Here is a 20,600-nt window from a genome sequence, read left to right as displayed (position 1 = left end):
TTTGAGCTTGGACTATCATATGATAAGAGTCTATTACTTCACTTTCTCAAGGTAAAATCTGAATGGTACTTTCTGGGTATCTTTGTTCAGTAGGCTGTGACCTACATGTGTCTTTGGGTGGTGGACATGGGGATGGAGACAGTTAAGTAGTTTTCACCCACTTAGTTGGAGTTATGGGAGAAAGCAAATTATTTGAGACATTTTTAGTCATGAAAGTAACTCCACTGTCTATCATAAGGGTCATCTAAATCCATATTCCCTTCACCCTACTACATATTTGCCAAATGGTCATCTAGCCTCTATTTGAATACTTCCATGATGGGAAGTTCATTATCTTTAAAGTAGCCTATTGCACTTGAGAATACTACAAATTATTCAAAACTTCAGTTAAGCTGAAATCTACTTACTTGTAAATTTGATCTATATATCCTACTTATGCCCTCTGGGGCAGTAAAATCTCATTATATCTTAAAATGACAGGATTTCACATATTTGAAAAAGCTATATTTCCCCTAAGCCTTTCCTCTCTAAACTAAATATTCTAATCATTTTTCTTTTAGACAAAAGAAAAAAATACAGGTGGATCTACATTTCATATACTAGGGATATTGAGGGAAAATCATGTATAATTCAATTTTTTAAATTTTTTTCGTAAGTACAAAGAGTTACTGTGTGAAGCACAGAGTCTCAGTGCATTTGATGGCAGAGGACCTGAGAGCAAATCCTAGAACCGTCATGTGAAGGCATGCCATTTGAATGCTTTGGTCCGTTTCAGAATTGAGGAAGTAGAGACATAGCATGGTTAAATAACTTGTTCAAGGACACTAAGTACTAAGACAAAGTCCAGGCTCCTTAAAATGTCCAAAAGGGCCTTCTGTGCGTGTGTTTTTTGAGACGGGGTCTCAGTTTGCCACCCAGGCTGTAATCTCAGCAACAATGTATTTCTCTGAGATCTTATAATAGACTAAGTTGTTTCCTGTTGCTGAGCCATCACACATGATGTTTCCTTTTTGTGGAATATCTGTCCTCCAAATCCTCACTTAAATAACTTCTACTCATACCTCAGGTCCCCATATCATCTCTATCAGGGTGTCTTCTTTGAGTGTCTAACCAAGGTAGGTTCCTCTTGTATGTGCTTTCATTGCATCCCGTAGTTTCCTTATTGAATCACATATCCATCTCTTACTTGTTTATGTTAGCATGATACTGGATTAATTTTATTGGATATAATCTTTCTGTTGTCTCCACTATACTTTAAACTTTCAGGGCTAGTCTTTATCTTCTTTGTACACCAAGAACACAGTGTTTAACATACCCGAAAAACCATAGATCATGTGCATACGTGTGTGTGCATCTCTGTTAGACAGGACTTTGATTCCTAAAGAGAATTACATGTGCAATTAGTCCACATTGCAAGATAAATGTGACAGTTATAACATAATAAATAAGCTTAGCTATATTATGTCAACATGTGCTTTAGATAATTGGGGAGTGTACATTTGTGAAAAGCAAAAATAGTACTTCATTTGTTCAAGATTCCTTAATGTTTAACCTTACTTCTCTTTGTGAAATTTAAACATATTCTGACCAGTCATCCTTACAGTAATATTTCCAGAGCACAGGATGAATGGCTCATAGGTCCTACTTTAATTATGACTGTTACCTTTATGGCCCTGAGCTATCGGTCCTCCAGCTGAAATGTAAACGTAACTGAGTAGTTCTCTCTTCATGTGTGCCCCCGCTTTACTGTCCTCTAGTGAAGGTCTAGTCACACAGGAAGCCCCTCTCTTTATTAAACTGCCAAAGGCAGTATTAAAGAGTTCATGAGGTATTTTAATTTCTCATTTCTGAACATTCTACCTAAGGGAGAAAGAATGAGTATAAGAGTTTCCCTCCAGGCACCTTCCCTAGAGGAATAAACTGCCAATACTTCTCCAAATTAAACATGACCCAATGTCTGAAGGGTTTCAATGCCATTTCCTGGAAACCACCTGGGCTCCTACTTGAAGATGATCATTCTTAGAAAGTTTTGTCACATTCGTAAGAGGAACAGATGACAAATTATATGACTAATTTGGTTTTCTTGGAAAGTAAAATTATATCATAGTCTGCTAATATTTTTTTCTCAATAAGATGCAGACAAAAATTCATGAAATAATCTAGATAGAGCAAACAATACTGCCAGGCTAACTCTAGGAAAGTAAATTTGCATATCTGGGAAAGAGTGTATATACAGATCATAGATAAGTCCATCTTAATAACTGACCCCTTAATGACTGGATCCACATTCCTAGCCAGCAAATACTACAGTTCAATAGCTTTATACTGTCTCAGAGCCCCAAAGGCACAGGTAGGGCAGGCCGGGTAGGGTTGGCTCTCACTGCCTTGATATTGTCTGCTCCAGCAGCTATTACTTCCTCCCTCAGCTGCCATGCCTTTGAGGTAACCTTAGCACTGATTCTCTGACTGCATCTGACACTCCAACACAACCAGGCACACCCATTTCCTCTGCTACCATCATCCTTGCCTTCTCACTCCTGGATAAATCTTCTGTTTTGCCTTTTGGTCAGTTTCCCCTTGTTATTTGCTCCTCTGAGCTGTTAACATAGCAATACTGATCTTGCAATCACCTAATGGGTTCTTCCTGCCTGCAGCACAGACAAAATCAATTCACTGAGACCACAGCATTGCAGTATACTTTATCAGTATAGAAAGATTTCTATACTGCAGTATAGAAATACATTGCAGTATTTCTATACTTTATCAGTATAGAAAGAGTTTAGTTGACGTGAGGCTGGCCCTTGTAAAAGAACTAGAGTTATCACTCAAATGAGCCTACCCAGAGGCTTGAAGGTTAGTATCTACTGACAATTTGCTGGGAAGGAAGTTAGGGAATGGGTGCAGCTGATTGTTTGGGGATGATAATAGGGGTGTGGAAACAGTCCTCATGAGCCAGGTTTTCCTCTGGGTGGGGCCACAGAACCAGAGTAATGAGTCACAAATACCAGTGGGGTTAGTCTGAAAAACATTTCAAAAATCTATCTTAGTTTCTACAGTAGTGATGTTATCTATAGGAGCAATTGTGGAAGTCACAAATCTTGTGACCTCTGGCCACATGACTCCTGAGCAGTAAGGGATTATAGAACAACACCTAAATTTTAGTAGAGTTCAGGTCTCTGATAATCCTATTGTGACCTTTCATTTGTCTTAGAAAGGCACTTTTCAGTCCCTGAGCAAGGACAGGATTAGTTTTAGGGAGAGACTATTATCACCCTTGCTTTCAAATTAAACTATAAACTAAAGTCCTCCCAAAGTTAGGTTGGCTTATACCCAGGATTGACCAAGGACAGGGTTGGAGGTCAGAAACAAGATAAAGTCAACTATGTCATGTTTATTTTCCTATCATAATTTTGCAAAGATTGTTTCAATCTCCTCTTAGCATCCATGGCATTTTGTGGCATCAACTGTCTATTACTTTCGCCTAAAGAGCCAACACTACCTTTTTGCATATATGGCATTCACTTCTCATTTCCTCTTATGAGAGAACGCCTCACCTTTCTCACACATTGCTTTGTTACCAGTTTCACCTTTGTTAAGTCACTGTGTCAATTTATCTCTGTTTTTTCTTTTTTTTCTTTCCCAATGTATTTGGGTGACTGGCATTGGCGAATACAACTCCAAAGTTCCACTGGGAATGACTGCCCTCCCAAACCTAAAACCTTTGGATAAGTCTGGTCCACCAGGCTTTTATCACTTGTGACTTTGGGTTTTTCTCTTGATCTGTTGTGTTGTTGTTGTTGTTGCTGTTTGCATTTTGTTTTCCCTTTCAAGGACAACTTGGCTTCTAGTGATTCTCTCTTATCTCCCAAATATGTCCACATCATGTCTGAACAGTTACAGATGTTCATTCCTAGGGTCTCTTGGGCCCCAAGGAAATCAGCAGATAAGAATTTTTCCCATGGAATTTTTAAAACACATTCATGCATACACAATAGTTTGGATTCATCTTTCCAAATACCTATGATAGCATATCTATCCTATCCTTGTATCCAGGAAAATTATCTTTGAAGAAAAAACTCAGAGGTAGAGAACAGAACCTTATTCTTTTCCAAGTCCCTTTATACTTTGCTCTTCTTAACTATTTTCATCCTAAGCCTTTCTGGGACACTCTTAGATGTGAGAATTCCTACAGCCAAGAGTTGACCTTGTAAATCCCCCTCCCCCTGCTTTGTTCTTTATCAAATAATCACCTGCATCACACATTTATACTGACCACTGGATAAGTGGTGAAGGTTTATTGTGCATGAGGGACTTCCAATTCTGCAGAAACCACGCACTTGGCTCATATTTCAGTGGTTTGAGAGACTGGCATCCCCTCCAATTAGCAACTTCTGAATTTCCCTTTTGTGCTGCATTCCAGATCCTGAATACTGGAATTCTTTGTGGCTTTCTGTAAATGAAAAGAAAATAATAGTACAAGTAGGAAAATAAGAATCTGAAGCCACCACAAGCTCATCCCATTTCTCCTGGCACTTATCTGTTATAAAAATTATAATTCTAATTGAAAATAGTAAGTAATAAATATTTTAATAAGTAAAAGTGAATGATTGTTACTTTGTTTTTGAACAAAGTCATAACAACAATTTAAGCCCACATGATCTGGAGGTGGAAAATTTGATGGAAAATAAAGGTTTGAGATTTATATTTTAGGAGTTGGGCTTAATCCTGAGGAAGGAAAGAGTCTTATTTTATTTTATTTTTTTTCTGGGAAGCAGACGAACTTAAAACTAACGTATTAAACCAACTTATTAGCTTATTTGAGGTTTAGTTTGTTAAATTAAGTTTAGCCTAAAGTTGCCTCTTTACATATTTTAAGTTTGGTCTAAAAGTTTCTCCATACGTAAAGAACTACAACCTAACTGGAAATATAATCAGACCGTAACCTTGTTAATATGGTTTGGCTATGGCCCCCGCCAAATCTCATCTTGAATTCTCATCTTGAAATCTCATCTTGAAGGACCTGGTGGAAGGTAATTGAATCGTTGGGGTGGGTCTTTCCCATGCTTTTCTCCTGATAGTGAATAAGTCTCATGAGATCTGATGGTTTTAAACACAGGAGTTGCCCTGCACAAGTTCTCTCTCTTTGCCTGCTGCCATCCATGTAAGACGTGACTTGCTTCCCCTTGCCTTCTACCATGATTGTGCGGCTTCCCCAGCCATGTGGAACTGTTAGTCCAATTAAACCTCTTTCTTTTGTAAATTGCCCAATCTCGAGTATGTCTTTATCAGCAGCTTGAAAATGGACTAATACAGGAAATTGGTACTGGGAGTAGGGCACTCCTGAAATGATACCCAAAAATAGGGAAGCAAGTTTGGAACTGGGTAACAGGCAGAGGTTGAAACAGTTTGGAGGGCTCAGAAGAAGACAGGAAAATATCAGAAAGCTTGGAACTTCCTAGAGACTTGTTGAATGGCTTTGATCAAAATGCTGATAATGATATGGACAATAAAATGCAGGCTGAGGTGGTCTCATTGGGAGATAAGGAACTTGTTGGGAACTGGAGCAAAGGTGACTCTTGTTATGTTTTACCAAAGATACTGGTGGCATTTTGCCCCTGCCTTAAGGATTTGTGGAACTTTGAACCTGAGATAAATGATTTAGCGTATCTGGTGGAAGAAATTTCTAAGCACCAAAGCATTCAAGATGTGACTTGGGTGCTGTTAAAAGGCATTCTGTTTTACAAGGGAAGCAAAGCATAAAAGTTTGGAAAGTTTGCAGTGTGGCTATGCAATAGAAAAGAAAATCCCATTTTCTGCGGAGAAATTCAAGCCAGCTGCAGAAATTTACATAAGTAACAAAGAGCCAAATGTTAATTCCCAAGACAATGGGGAAAATGTCTCTGGGGAATGTTAGCACCCCTCCCATCAGAGGCCAGGAGGCCTCATAGGAAAAAGTGGTTTTGTGTGCTGTGCCCAGGGTCCTGATGCTGTGTGCAGCCTAGGGACTTGGTGCCTTGTGTCCCAGTCACTCCAGTTGTGGCTGAAAGGGGCAAACATAGAGCATGGGCCATGGCTTCAAAGAGTGCAAGCCTGAAGTCTAGGCAGCTTCCACTTGGTGTTGAACCTGCCAGTATACAGAAGCCAAGAATTTGAGTTTGGGAACCTCTGCCTAGATTTCAGAAAATGTATGGAAATGCCTGGATGTCCAGACAGAAGTTTGCGGCAGGGTGGGGCTCTCATGGAGGACCTCTGCTAGGGCAGTGCTGAAGGAAAATGTGGGGTTGGAGCCCCCACACAGAGTCCCTACTGGGGCACTGCCTAGTGGAGCTGTGAAAAGAGGACAACCATTCTCTAGATCCCAGAATGGTAGATTAACTGTCTGTTTGCACCGTGTGCCTGGAAAAGCCTGAGACATTCAGTGCCAGTCCATGAAAGTAGCCAGGAGGGAGGTTGTACCATGCAAAGCCATGGGAGCAGAGCTGTCAAAGACCATGGAAAACCACCTCTTGCATCAGCATGACTTGGATGTGAGACATGGAGTCAAAGGAGATCATTTTGGAACTTTAAGATTTTACTGCCCTGCTGGATTTTGGACTTGGTTGGGGCCTGTAGCCCCTTTGTTCTGGTCAATTTCTCCCATTTGAAATAACTGTATTTACCCAATTCCTGTATCCCCCATTGTATCTAGGAAGTAGCTAACCTGCTTTTGATTTTACATAGGCTCATAGTGGAAGGCACTTGCCTTGTTTTGGATGAGACTTTGAACTGTGAAGTTCTGAGTTAATGCTGAAATGAGTTAAGACTTTGGAGGATTGTTGGGAAGGCATGATTGCTTGTGAAATGTGAGGACGTGAGATTTGAGAGGTTGTCAGTGGCAGAATGATATGGTTTGACAGTATCTCCACTCAGATCGCATCTTGAATTCTCATGTGTTTTGTGAGGGACCCAGTGGAAGATAATTGAATCATGAGGACAAGTCTTTCCCGTGCTGTTTTCCTAATAGTGAATACATCTCACGAGATCTGATGGTTTTAAGAAGAGGGATTCCTCTGTACAAGTTCTCTCTTTTTGCCTGCTGCCATTCATCTAAGACGTAACCTACTTTTCTGTGCCTTCCAACATCATTGTGAGGCTTCCCCAGCCACATGGAACTGTAAGTCCAATTAAGCCTCTTTCTTTTGTAAAGTGCCCAGTCTCAGGTATGTCTTTATCAACAGCATGAAAACAGACGAATGCACATGTCTTCTACCAATCACAGAGTTTCAGTCAATCACAGGTGGCCAACAATTCAAACCATGTTCAAGTGAGGTAAATACTGAATTGTAACAAATCCAACTGTTTCTGTACCTCACATTTGTTTTCTGTATGTCCCTTTTTCATTCCTGTCCACAAATGTTATCCGACCATGTGGCATCCCAAAGTCACTCTAAACCTACTCTGGGGACTGCCCAATTAATAAACTGTTCTTTGCTCGCTTAAATTGTTCTTTGCTCAAGTGTTCTTTCCCAATTAACTAATTGTTCTTTTGCTCAAATTTAATTTTTCTGAAGTTTTTTATTTTTTTAACAGACTTTAACTCAGTTAAAAGTTATATATTCCCCAATATGTGACATTTCAAATCAAGTTTTTGTGTTCTTATTTCTTCCTTTTGTTATATGTATCAATGGCGTCTTATAATTTTAATTCTTTAACATAATGATGGCTTAATTTTATTTGATATTGACTTTTTGATATGTCCAAATTCCCTCCAGGTCTACAAACATGATCAGAAGTTATTAATTTGAGGAATACTGAACTTGTGTTATAAGGAAAATATAACCTAGAACTCGAGATGTTAGGATCATCTATCTGGAATGCTCTGTTCTCCCATAGTATTATTATTTCAAAATATTATGATTCAAAACAGTAAGCAATATCTAACCTTGAAGTAAAAGGAATGTGACTATCATGTTACTGTGACATTAGCTGTATATTTAAATAAAGAGCAGAATGACATAGTTGGAAGAGCCCAGTCACAGGAGTGTAGGGTCCAGGAGAGGAGAATCTCCTCACCAAAATACTCCATGGCCCTCAGCAACCCATATAACTATTCTAGACCTCAGTTCCCATTTATAATAAACAAAGGACTTCATATATTGATTTCTAAGGTTTCTTCCGTGTCTAAAAGAATGTGATTCTATAGCTTTTTAGCATTTGTCAAAGAGATTTCACATTAATTTTTTGTATGACAAATGAGCTCACAATTTTCAAACAGATGGTGAGTATAACCTCTTAGCTCCAATTTTATAAATAATACAATTGAAGCACAGTGAATAGTGTTGACTTATCTAAGTTACATAGCTAGTTTAACAGTAAGACTGCATTTAAAATGAAGATTTCTGGATTTTCCTGACATCATTTTGCAAATATAGAAAAGGCAGGTTTAGACAATGGGGTACTATTGGCAAATAACTTTTCCAACCATTGTTTTTTTGTTTTTCATATGAAAAACCAAAGTCATAATATCACTCTGGATATTTTACCATGTTAATATTAGATTCAAATGAGCTGATATATGGGAAATCATTTTGAAAGCTGTAAAATGTTATTCAAATATATTAACCAGACTACATACTGATGCTGAAAGCAGCAACATAATTTTCAACTGAGTTATTTTATTTAACTCTATACATTCATCTTCATAACTGGATAATTGGAAATTCTTGCTCCTTTTTGGTTTTGGCTATGTAGAAAAAGTAGGCATTATGCAAATGTTATATGCCTTATGTAAGGTCCACTTGAAGTTTTATGGTGAAGTCAAAACTTAGCTATATTAATTCATTTAGCATATATTTATTGAGCATCAGCTATCTGCCAGGAGCTGTTTGGTGTACTGAGAATACAGAGTTAAATAACACAAGCAAGCTTCTGGTGTCATGAAATGTATAATTTAATAAAGGAATGAACAACAAAAAAATAAACAATAATGAAGGGGAAAAAGTATAATTATTTACTTAAAAAAACTAATGGTGTATTTAGGATATAAGCTAAGATTTAAAGTTCAGTAGAGACCAGATAGGTGAAGTTGGGGAAAGAAATACAATCTAGGCAAAGGAAACCAACATCACGTACTATTAAGGAAACAACAGGTGCTGGAGAGGATGTGGAGAAATAGGAACACTTTTACACTGTTGGTGGGATTGTAAACTCGTTCAACCATTATGGAAAACAGTATGGCGATTCCTCAAGGATCTAGAACTAGATGTACCATATGACCCAGCCATCCCATTACTGGGTATATACCCAAAGGATTATAAATCATGCTGCTATAAAGACACATGCACACGTATGTTTATTGCAGCACTATTCACAATAGCAAAGACTTGGAATCAACCCAAATGTCCATCAGTGACAGACTGGATTAAGAAAATGTGGCACATACACACCATGGAATACTATGCAGCCATAAAAAAGGATGAGTTTGTGTCCTTTGTAGGGACATGGATGCAGCTGGAAACCATCGTTCTTAGCAAACTATCACAAGAACAGAAAACCAAACACCACATGTTCTCACTCATAGGTGGGAACTGAACAATGAGATCACTTGGACTCAGGAAGGGGAACATCACACACCGGGGCCTAGTATGGGGAGGGGGGAGAGGGGAGGGATTGCATTGGGAGTTATACCTGATGTAAATGACGAGTTGATGGGTGCAGCACACCAACATGGCACAAGTATACATATGTAACAAACCTGCACGTTATGCACATGTACCCTACAACTTAAAGTATAATAATAATAAATAAATTTAAAAAAAAAAAGAAAATAGTTTGTATGTTCTAAGAGAAGGTAGGTGGGATGTGAACTGAGAAGTAACTATTAGATTAAGTCACATGGGGATCATTGATGATCTTGACAAGTGTAGCTCAGTAAAATTATTAGGAAAGGTAATTATTAGGAAAATAATTATTTTAATTATTAAATATTTTTAGAAAATATAATAATAAAGATAAATAATTATTTTAATTACTAAAAATTACTAGGAAGGATAATTATTAGGGAAATAATTAGGACGAGTGTAGCTCAGTAAAATTATTAGGAAAGATAATCTCTCTTTGAGAGATTTGAGGACTGTGCATGAGATGAAAAAATGGAGATTGTGAATATAAACATTTTATTTAAAAAACAGTATAGACTACATTGCATTAAATATACATTGATTACTAGCCAGCTAACTATGGATATCCAAACAATGGTAATAGGTCAAAATTAACTCACCAGAATGATTATAGAAACAGAGAAGAAAATTCTGTACTTAATACTCTTTCATTTTACAACTATATCAATATGCAAACAAATTCATTTTATTCAGATATTTATATAGTTTAAAATATAACAAACAACTAATATAATATAAAGGAAAAGCAAAATAGTAAAGAGTGATACAAGAGGAAAATGCTATCAAATATTCCTGCAAATAAAAGTTACAGTAATTGCTACAAATTTATTCTGAACTTTCCAGCAGTGAGGCAAAGGAGAGATATTCTATGTCATATATAGCTCTCATTTTATGATAAAAAGGAAACCTTTTCTTTTCTTCAGCTTTTCATGTACTTCAACTCAAAACAATTTGAAAAGAACAAACTTAATAGGAAGGCTTTATTTAGCATAACAAATAATACTCCCGTAGTGGTCTTACCAAAAACAAATGTGTTCTTGATGTAGTGCTTGTCCCTTAACCAACGAAAGCCAGAAACTTGATTAAATGATCTTTATGAAGGTAATTTTGGAGTCCTTGTGTGGAATGAATGGGATGGGACAAGAAGAGGGTAAAGTGACTTATGATTTGCATCTTTATAATGATGACCTAATTTAGTAGAGGGCTAGAAATTTAATGGAGACGTTGATGAAAAATAATGATTCTTTAATTTCTTGACAGTTTGAAGCTGGAATACTAGAAAGACAACTGGATAGCAGAATCAGGGTCCATAGAAATCTGTACATATGTGCTGAATAATAATAATGTAAAATTTAACCGTTCTAATGTTAATGCTTAAAGGTTTGAGCCAATATCCAGCTACACAAATCTAGGAATAGTTAGAGATCTTGGTACAGGGATATATATAACCATGGGTAAAACGTACTTATTATAAAAATAGTTTAAAATGCTAAATGTAAGTTAAAAATATTATGAAGCATCCCCAAAATAATAAATCAACATAGGGTGGGATTAACATTCATATAACATTTTAAATAATCCCACTTTATTATTTCTTTATTTCTTTATCAGAATTTAATTTGTATACTTTACATAATCTTGAGCCCTAAATTAGGCTGGAACTTAATCCAATGATGTATTCTGGAAGAAATTGAATTCATGACCTGGGAGATTTTATTAAATAAATCAGCAAAGTTTAGCTTAGTATAAGGAAAACTTTGGGTGTATTGTGGTATAAAGATTAGCTTGCTTTATACAGCTGACAATGGTTCACTTATTCTGTGTGACCATAAGAAGCCTGATAGGGAAAAGATACAAAGAGACTTATTTTAGCTCTTGTAAGCAAACTGTTCAAATATATAACTATCAGATAGGCTGCATTTGGAAGCAGAAATTGTTTCTCACTTGAGTATATGCAGAAGGGGTCAAAGTGTCAAAAAGTAATTAGGCTAGAAAACCATTCAGATCTAAATCAATCTTATTTATAGTCTTTTCATCAAATATAGATTAAATTAATCATTTTTTTAAAAAGAAAAAAGCAACATTTGCAGGATGAAAATTAAATCTCTGCAATCTTCAAAAAATGTTGAAGATGTTTTATCAGAAATGTATATGCCTTAAACCTCCTAAGGGGGAGAAAATTTTAATTTCTACCACCAACCTCTGTCATTTTATTTTAAAGAGCGGGATATGTATGCACAGATATGCATTAGCAATGTCAATATCAGTATCCTTCTTTAAACTATTTAGTTCCTAAAATCATTTTGGTTTGCTCCTGATGAAATATGCCAATGTGAGTAAAGAAAGATGATCATTACAGCATCGTTTTTTGGACCGTACATATTTCGCTACCCCTGCCTCAATCACCTGGCGATCCTGTTCTTTCATTTCTCTCCCAGCAAGCCTGGCTTTCTGTAGGGCAACTGTTGGGTAGTACAACAGCTGATCTCAGCTCTCAGAGGGTTCATGCTGAGCAGCTGGTTGGATTTTGCTTTAAAGTTGTTTGCACAGAGCTGCTGTGTACAGCTGTTTACCCCATCAAGTTTATCTCCCAAACACAGCACAATATAATTTATTTTTATAGGGAATTCTTCATAATAGGGGATTCAAATGGCTTCTTAGGGAGAGTCAATCAAAGAATAAAGAGGAACAGAAGGATTGAAGGGGAGTTGTAAAGTGAGAAAGTGACACATGAGAGGTGAATATTCCAGGGAAAGTGAGAATTCCAGCAGGCAAGAAAAAAGACTGTGGGTTAAAAAAAAAAAAAAAAGGGAAAGGTGATGAATGTTGGTAGGAGAGTGAGTCAAGGTGGCAGGAACCCAGGCATCAGAGGAGGGAAAGTAATGAGAAGCACCTGTGAAATGTTCTCAGCTAGCTATTTTTACTGGTTTACCTGAAGGCTACGTTGACAAACACCAAGTGGAGAAGAAAGACACGTGTATAGGTAATTGACATATTTTGTTTACCAAATGTCTTTTGATCATGTAAGTTTGGGAAATATCGACCTACAGATCACCTGGAATACTCCTTAAATACATAGATATTGGCTCTCATCCCAAACCTACAGTAATGAAATTTCGAAGGAAAGAAGAGACCTAGAAACTCAGATTTTGAACAATCACTCTGATTCTTATGACCAGTCTAGTTTAAAAAACAGCGATTGAGGAACACATTTGGTTTTAAGCAACAGAATAGCTACCTGAAAAGCGTTCAATCCTAAAAGCACAAATTTTTCTCCCGCAAGGAGTCTGGAAGTAATTGGCCACTGACATTGGTCCCATCATGTAGAAATGTCATCAGGGACCTGGGCTTAGGTAACATTTCTACTCCGTCATCCTAGCTTATGACTTTTTGCTTTGTATACTTTGACTTACAAGCTATCAAAAAGTGTTTATTACAATCCAGACATGGAGACCTCATTCAAGGCAGGAAAAAGGAGGTGAAAGAAAGAGCAAAGGAGTCGGATCCTTTTTTTTTTTTTCAGGAAAATTAAAGTTTCCCATTGAAGTAATTTAAAATGAAGACCAGATTTGAAGAATCCCTGAGTAGACAAAGCCAGTGTGTCCTCATGAGTGACCTTAACCTTCCTTGATTTGCAAACAGAGGTGAAATTTAACTTGGGCTATTTCTTGCAAATGCTTATATTAAAGAAACAAACTTAAGGCTAATCAATCAGAAGCTGCCCCCTAACTTATATAACAAGAGAATTTCCAGCAGGCTAAGGCAATCGTGTAACTGCAACCAGTTAAATATTTTCCTTGCTTTACTTCCATGTTAGTCCCATAAAAGCTTTCTCCTCCTTGGTAGTGCCCCTAAACCAATTATAGCTCATAGATTCCTGATTCATGAATCACTGTTTGCTCGAATAAACTCTTAAAAAAAAAAAATTGTATTGTGCCTCAGTTTACCTTGTAACAGTCCCCAAAACCACTCAAACAGAGTTTCTTACCTTCCTTCGGGCAGCACAGTGTCATAGAGCCACTACTAAATTCAGAAGAGGCCGGAAGAGCAAATTATAAACCTTCTCTAGTAAAAGCAAAGGAGAAGGCCGGGTATAGTGGCTCACGCCTGTAAACCTAGCACTTTGGGAGGCTGAGGCGGGTGGATCACCTGAGGTCAAGAGTTCAAGACCAGCCTGGCCAACATGGCGAAACCCTGTCTCTACTAAAACTACAAACATTACCCAGGTGTAGTGGCGTGCAGCTGTAGTCCCAGTTACTCTGGGAGGCTGAGGCAAGAGAATCGCTTGCACCCAGGAAGCGGCGGTTGCAGTGAGCAGAGATCATGCCACTGCACTCCAGCTTGGGCAAGACTCCATCTAAAAAACGAAACAAAAGACAAAAAAAAAAAAAAGGAGAAAAGAGTTGGATATAGCATTGACTAAGGCAAATTATAGTGTCTACTACTGGTCAATTCTAAAATTGGAAGAATGATGAGTCTCAGGCTTGCTAGGTGATGTGACTTTTTTGCAGCATGGAAAGAATGAAAATTATACTCTTAACTCCTACTTCAGTGAATTGTCCTCCATAGTAACACGACTTGTTCCATCAATGTTTTCAGTAGTTCGCTGTCAGGTCTGAGTTTTCCTGAATGTCAGGTCTGAGTTTTCCTGAAGCCTACTCCGTTTTCCAGTTACAAGTTTGTTGATACTGTATAGATTATTGATAATAGAGATTCCTGAATCTCATGGCAGCTAAACTAAGTAACAAGCTTGGATAGGTTTAACACATGATTGTGAGTTTATCAAACCTTTGGATGAGCGCACACTATGAGAATTTTACTCAGAGAAGGCAGACCCAATCATCTTCTGCTTTGCTTCCATTATTGACAACAGGGAGAAAATAATTTTCACACTCAAAAGGACAGGATAGATTTGACTAAGAGGAAGTCAAAGCCTCAGAAACATTGGAAGACAGTCATGAATTACGGCTTTGAACAGTTTCAGAGTTCCAAAACCAGGTGGATTACAACATAGAGAAACAGGAAATCTTTCCATTGTTAACATAATCTAGATTAGCAATCTTGAAAAAAGTCACAGAGAATTGACAATGTGGCTGAAAAGCAGAAACGGGAACATATTCTATTAAATATAATTTTTTCCAGAGCTTAGCATTTCTTATTCTGCCTACTGATAGTTCTGGAAAATATTAACTTGGAAGCATAAGGAGAAAATCAAAAGACTTAGAAAAAAATGATTATTATAAGGAACCACCTGGGTTTTCTGTGAAGATACCACAATCTTCAATAGGCATTTATAACTTCCTTGGAGAAGATGTAGTTAAAGCAAGCCATGAAAGAGTGTGATGGACCAAAGCAGATCCACAGGTATTTTATTTCCTTTTTTAAGATGACCAAAAACTAAAAGTGTGTATTAATAGATTTGATGTTTTTTAAAAAAATCACCCTGTTTTCTGTCTGTACAGAATTTAAGGTAATAAAGGTAAATTTCTTTTAAAATCTTATAATTTTATTAATTCAGAATTTATTATTCCTTAATTGTTTAGTTAAACTACAAATTTCAAATCAATGCTTAGGGAAGTCTTTTTTATTTCTTCTCTATCTCACGTTTTAACTTTGGATTTCAGAATAATCATAAAGCACAGGCAGTTAGTGAAGCAGGTGTCCCATGAAACGACATTGTTGTGTCTTCTTTATGATATTTTAAAACATTTTTACTGATTTTTTTTCCTGAAATATGTGATGCTTGTTCAAAAGGAAGATGTTTGAAAGTATCCATGCCATGGTTTTTCAAGAATCTCTCCTTAACAATATGTACTCTGATTAGTTACAGGGAATTAAATTATAAATTTATTTTGACTGGGTTTTGTCATAAAAATAAAGAAAAGTGTAAAATGTATGGATGCAGTTCTGCAGGTAGAAAAAGACTAGCTTTACATTATCTATTTGATCTTTATTGCAAATTTACCATATGTAAATTGTTTCCTATGCATTATTTTGCCTTATTGTGGGTGTACATAGATGTGGACATAGGTATGTGTTGGGGAGTAAGTGAGAATGAAAAATAGATACATTAATATTCAGCTTCTCACTCAATATCAACTAGATTATCTTAAAATAATTAGGTGGCTACTATATTAATTGGGTGAAGAACATTAATTGCTTTGTTCTTTTTTTTTTTTTTTAACAGGTAACAGTAGCTTTAGTATTTCTGGCTCTATTATTGCATGAAAATTTGTGAAGGATTAGATGATCACATGTGTTAAGTTTAACTATTTAAGGATTCCATTAATAAGGTATACATAAAAACATACTTGGAATATGGAGAAAAAATGAAGGAAAAAAAAGTATGAGCTCAGTATCCAAAATCAAAATTTTCAATTCTTTAATGTATTAAAATTAGAAAAGTTGCCATTACTTTCAGTGGCAAAAACTGCAATTACATTTTCACCACCCTAATATTTTCCTCTACTCTTTCTGACTAAATATAAGACTAATCAGTTTATATCATAAATGCTGATTTGTCATCTGCTTGTTTCTTTATTTCATTTTTTCATCATATTTTCTATTAAAAATAGCTTTAGGAGATTCAGACTCTCTTTGCAGAAATGTTGGAAAAGGATGTCTGGGAACCAATTGTATTTTCTCTCCTTTGCTGGGAGGTGGTCTTGCTGGGGCTGTTTAGTTCAACACTACCAGGACTCTGTGTTATAAGCATTACCCTTAACAGAATATATAGATGATCTATGTAAACTCTTCTGGAATTGTAACAGAAGTTGAGGTATACCAAGTCAGTGGCAAAAGCAAGAACTTAATTTCTTTGTTGTCATCAGCAGGACCTGAGTGGAGCATGTCTTTGACAGTTACTTTCCCTGTAGGGGATCCAACGTGCAAACTGCAATAAGCCAGGCTGTACCTGCTCCTTTTCTGTGCCGTCACGCCTGTTTCCCTAAGTTCTGCTTCCTTGGATAAATAAATTACATCTTTGTAGCAGGCGTGGACTCTTTTCTCATCTCTGCAACCCATCTGCAATGCTGCACACTGTACCGTGAACGCGGTTTCATGAATGTACTTATATGTTTGCCTTGTTGTACAGATGCATACTATTGATAGACATTCAGGTAATTTTTAGCTTTTCTCCATTACAAATAACTCTGTGTGAACCCTTCTTGTACATAAATTTTTGTGGCTGCAGGATAAATTCCTAAAGTAGTGTTGCTTATACGTTTGCAACTCATTTTAAATTTGAAGTGAAGTATGTTCATTTTAAATCTTGATAACGACCATATATTTGATTTGTATACCATCTTGAAACCATGCAGTTCACAAAATCTTTAAAATAAGACTGTCCTTTGTATTGTATTATTTGAGTGATGTATAATTATCAAATTCACATTTAACAAAAATTATAAGAACAAGTTGAACTCTTCCACATCATTATTAAATACTCACATTACAGCCCACGATTTATTTGCATTTTAAGTGTATGTTTGACACATCTCTAAGACCAATTAATCAGCTGGCATCTTTGGTTAATGTTGATTTTAGCTAAAATGTGAAATTTCCCCATAACAGCACATAGCCATATAAACAGAAAAACATGTTTAGCACCATGCAAATTAACGCAAGGTCATAGGCAAGACCCACAAAATAATTAAACCAGGTTAAGGGATCCATGCTTTGGGAGACTAAGAATTTTAATTAAAACTGTTATTGAGTTCAAATGAGGGGGTTCTGTCTGTAATTAGTGGGTAATATCTTTCTGCATTAATCAATGTCACCAAAAACTGCCTAAATTAACACTTCGCTTTTCCTATATTGCTTCAGGTTTGTGGGGTTAGAGGGGAGTAAGTGATATAAAAAAGTAATTAAGATTAGAAGGACATGTTTTAAAATCTTGTTTTTCTACCTGATTTAATCTCGGGTACCATACTTGACAGCAAGGAATGAACATGTATTTATTGAACACTTACTACAAGGGAGTCATACTTGGAACTACAAAGAAGATCTCGGTGCTACTTAAAAAGAACACGTGATATGTTAGGCACGGAATTAGGTATTTCATAGAAAACCATTGTCTTATATTGTTTTCCACACAGTACAGTTTTTATAGTGGGAATATCTTTCTCCCAACCTCTGCAGAAGGAATGAGTAATTTACTTAAGGTCTTACCAGTAAATTACAATGGAGACAATAAAAGTGAAATTGGAGAACATGGCTTGGGTTTGCAATCATAATGAAGTTACCCAATGAGGCACTGGTTTATCCCACCCAGTCTCTGGCAGAGGTGGACAGCCGGAATCCTCCTATCCCACCTCATGCTTCAGAGCAGACCAGAGCACACCCTCTGAAAGCAAGTGGATCTGAGAACCGATCATTCTCCAGGGTGAATGCACCCAGATGTGTTTAACATTTCACCGGACGGGTAAGAGGTATATTCCTTGGAGAATATTGAGTAATAAGTGGGGAAAGGCTAAGAAAATGACATTCACAGATGCCCCATGGATATTTCAGGCCAGGAGAATAGAAGTATCCATCTGACAGATTTTGGATTCAAACTCAGTGAATTCTAAAGTCAATGTTCTTCCAGTGCACTACTCCCTGCCTATAGAATGATAGGGTCCCCCAGTGGGAAAGAAATCTGTGTACAGAACTTATGTAGGATCCTTCTGCCACATAAAGGCCTTAGCCCTTTACTTAATCTTCAGTCTGTCGGTCCAATTTTACAGCTGGTAAATCAGATGGTAAGGTGTCCAGGACCAAAGAAATAAGAGCCCTGGAGGGTTACAGGGGTCTGTGTTTCAGAATCCCCTTACTGACACACTACTCTTGAAGGGTTTTCTCCCAGAGACAGCAGAACTCTGCACTTTACATATTGAAACAGGCCACAGAACCCAAAACAGTATCCTTCCCTCCCTTCCTCTTATTCTCTTCCTGTTTCTCTTCCTTCCTTCCTGCCTTTCTTCCAAGAAATATTCACTACATATTTGCTATGTGCTGGGTGCTGAGGCCTAAACATTTTTAAGCACTGCTGCTCATTCACTATGAAAACCTTTGTAATTTCTCATGAGTCTTTCCATTTATTTTCTGTCTTCTCTTCCCAACAATCCTACCTCTGCTATTTCGTGAAAACACAGGTTTCTTTCAACAGCTGTTAAATTGTTTGAAATCCTATTGAGATGATTGTAAAAAAGGATTAACATCAGCCCATTTCCCTCTGTGGAAGATCCATATTAATGCTTCCTATGAGGGAAATGAAACTCCAACCCGAGAAACATTCCAGTCGTTTTATTTTTTTGTTTGGAAATCTTGTTTTGTGTTGCTTTTGTTTTGTCAATAATGTAGTTATGCAGCATTTGTGAAGACAAGCTTTAGGACACATTTTGGACATACGTATTAGAAAACTTGTAAATTGAGACAGCTCTTTCTTCACTGGCACTATCTTCCTGCTTCATTCAGGCTGTATTTTTTCCTCTTTGCCCAGGAAAAAAACTGTTCCTGTTTCCAAAGGCAAGTTTGAAATTCTATTAAACTTAAATTGCTCAATTACTGCAGGATCCAGACACACATACACATACACACACAGACAGACACACACACACACAGGCACACATACAAGTATTTTGGAAAAAAATTAGAACCAAGTGGTAAAAAGGTATAATACACAAAAGAGGGAATGAAATTTAAGAAGAAGATGAGAAACAACCTGAGAACAGAAGCGGCAGAGAACAAGGATCCGTTAATGCACAGTCGGCTTTTGAATTGGGAAGTCTGAAAGAGCAAATCGCTTCTGAAGCAAATACGCACGACAGTACTATAGATTTCCAGATAATTAGGCATGAGAAATGATAAGTAATGATAGTAATAAATTCACCTCCTGCATTTATGTTCTTTCAAGGTACCCAGCATTTTTTTTTTTTTTTTCCTACTGGATGGTTTGAGGTGTCAAAGTCAGCTGAGGCTAAAACTGAAAAGGCTGGTGGAGATTCTTCTAAAATAGTTTTCTGGTATGCACGGGTCAATTAATTTGACTGCTGCAGTTGGCCTCCTAAGTTGCACTTAGGAGTACTGAATGCAAGCCGTGGACCTTTGAAGGGGCTCGTCTCTCTCTTTCTTTACATTTAAAGAATATAGCAGCAAAAAGCACAGAAGGAACAGCTGGGGGATTGGCTTCACTGTCTACTAGAGATTGACTGATGAAGGGAACAGGAAGACTGGTTTGGTTTTAGAGCCTGGGGACCCCCACCCATGCCACATTCCCTCTGTATACATGGGAGGATAGGATACAGCATCCTGCTCTGTTTAGAAAATAGTCATTGAATTTTTTGCCTATTTGTGCCCTGAGGATTTTTATTTCTGCCAAATGTCCCCATATTTGGTAATCTTCTGAATAAACACTTTGTGACATGCTACAAAATAAATACAATCAATTAATCATGCTTTTATAAAACCCATATTATTGTTAACTGCCTAGCTCTCTTCCTGAGGCAGCTTCTATATCCTCAACAACGTATTAGGGGCTCTAAAGAATAAAAAAGAAGCATCAAATCTAGTTTCTCAACTTTCACATTAAACGAATTCACTTATTCAAAACTCTTCATTGAAATTCTACCATTTATTTAGTGTTACGCTAGAAGTTGATGAAAAAAACAACAACAAAAATCAGGCATGGTCTCCACTCTCTGGGAGTATGCATACCTGTGAGACCAGACATTTGGAAAACAAGTAAACACACATAATACTGACGTGTCTTAGGAACAAAGAAGGACGTTACTAGACTGCCAAGTGGGGAGTAACTAGAACATCTAACCTGGATTGTCGGGAAATGTAAGCGCATTTAAGGAAGTGCAATTTTAGCTGAGGCCTACAGGCAGAGTAGTAGACACACAGGTGAAGAATGGGAAGAAAGTGGCCTAGTGAAGAAAGAGCAATTGTGAAAGCTTG

This window comes from Macaca fascicularis, chromosome 18, assembly GCF_037993035.2.
Source record: "Macaca fascicularis isolate 582-1 chromosome 18, T2T-MFA8v1.1".
Lineage (NCBI taxonomy): Eukaryota > Metazoa > Chordata > Mammalia > Primates > Cercopithecidae > Macaca > Macaca fascicularis.
This window is presented reverse-complemented; position numbering follows the sequence as displayed.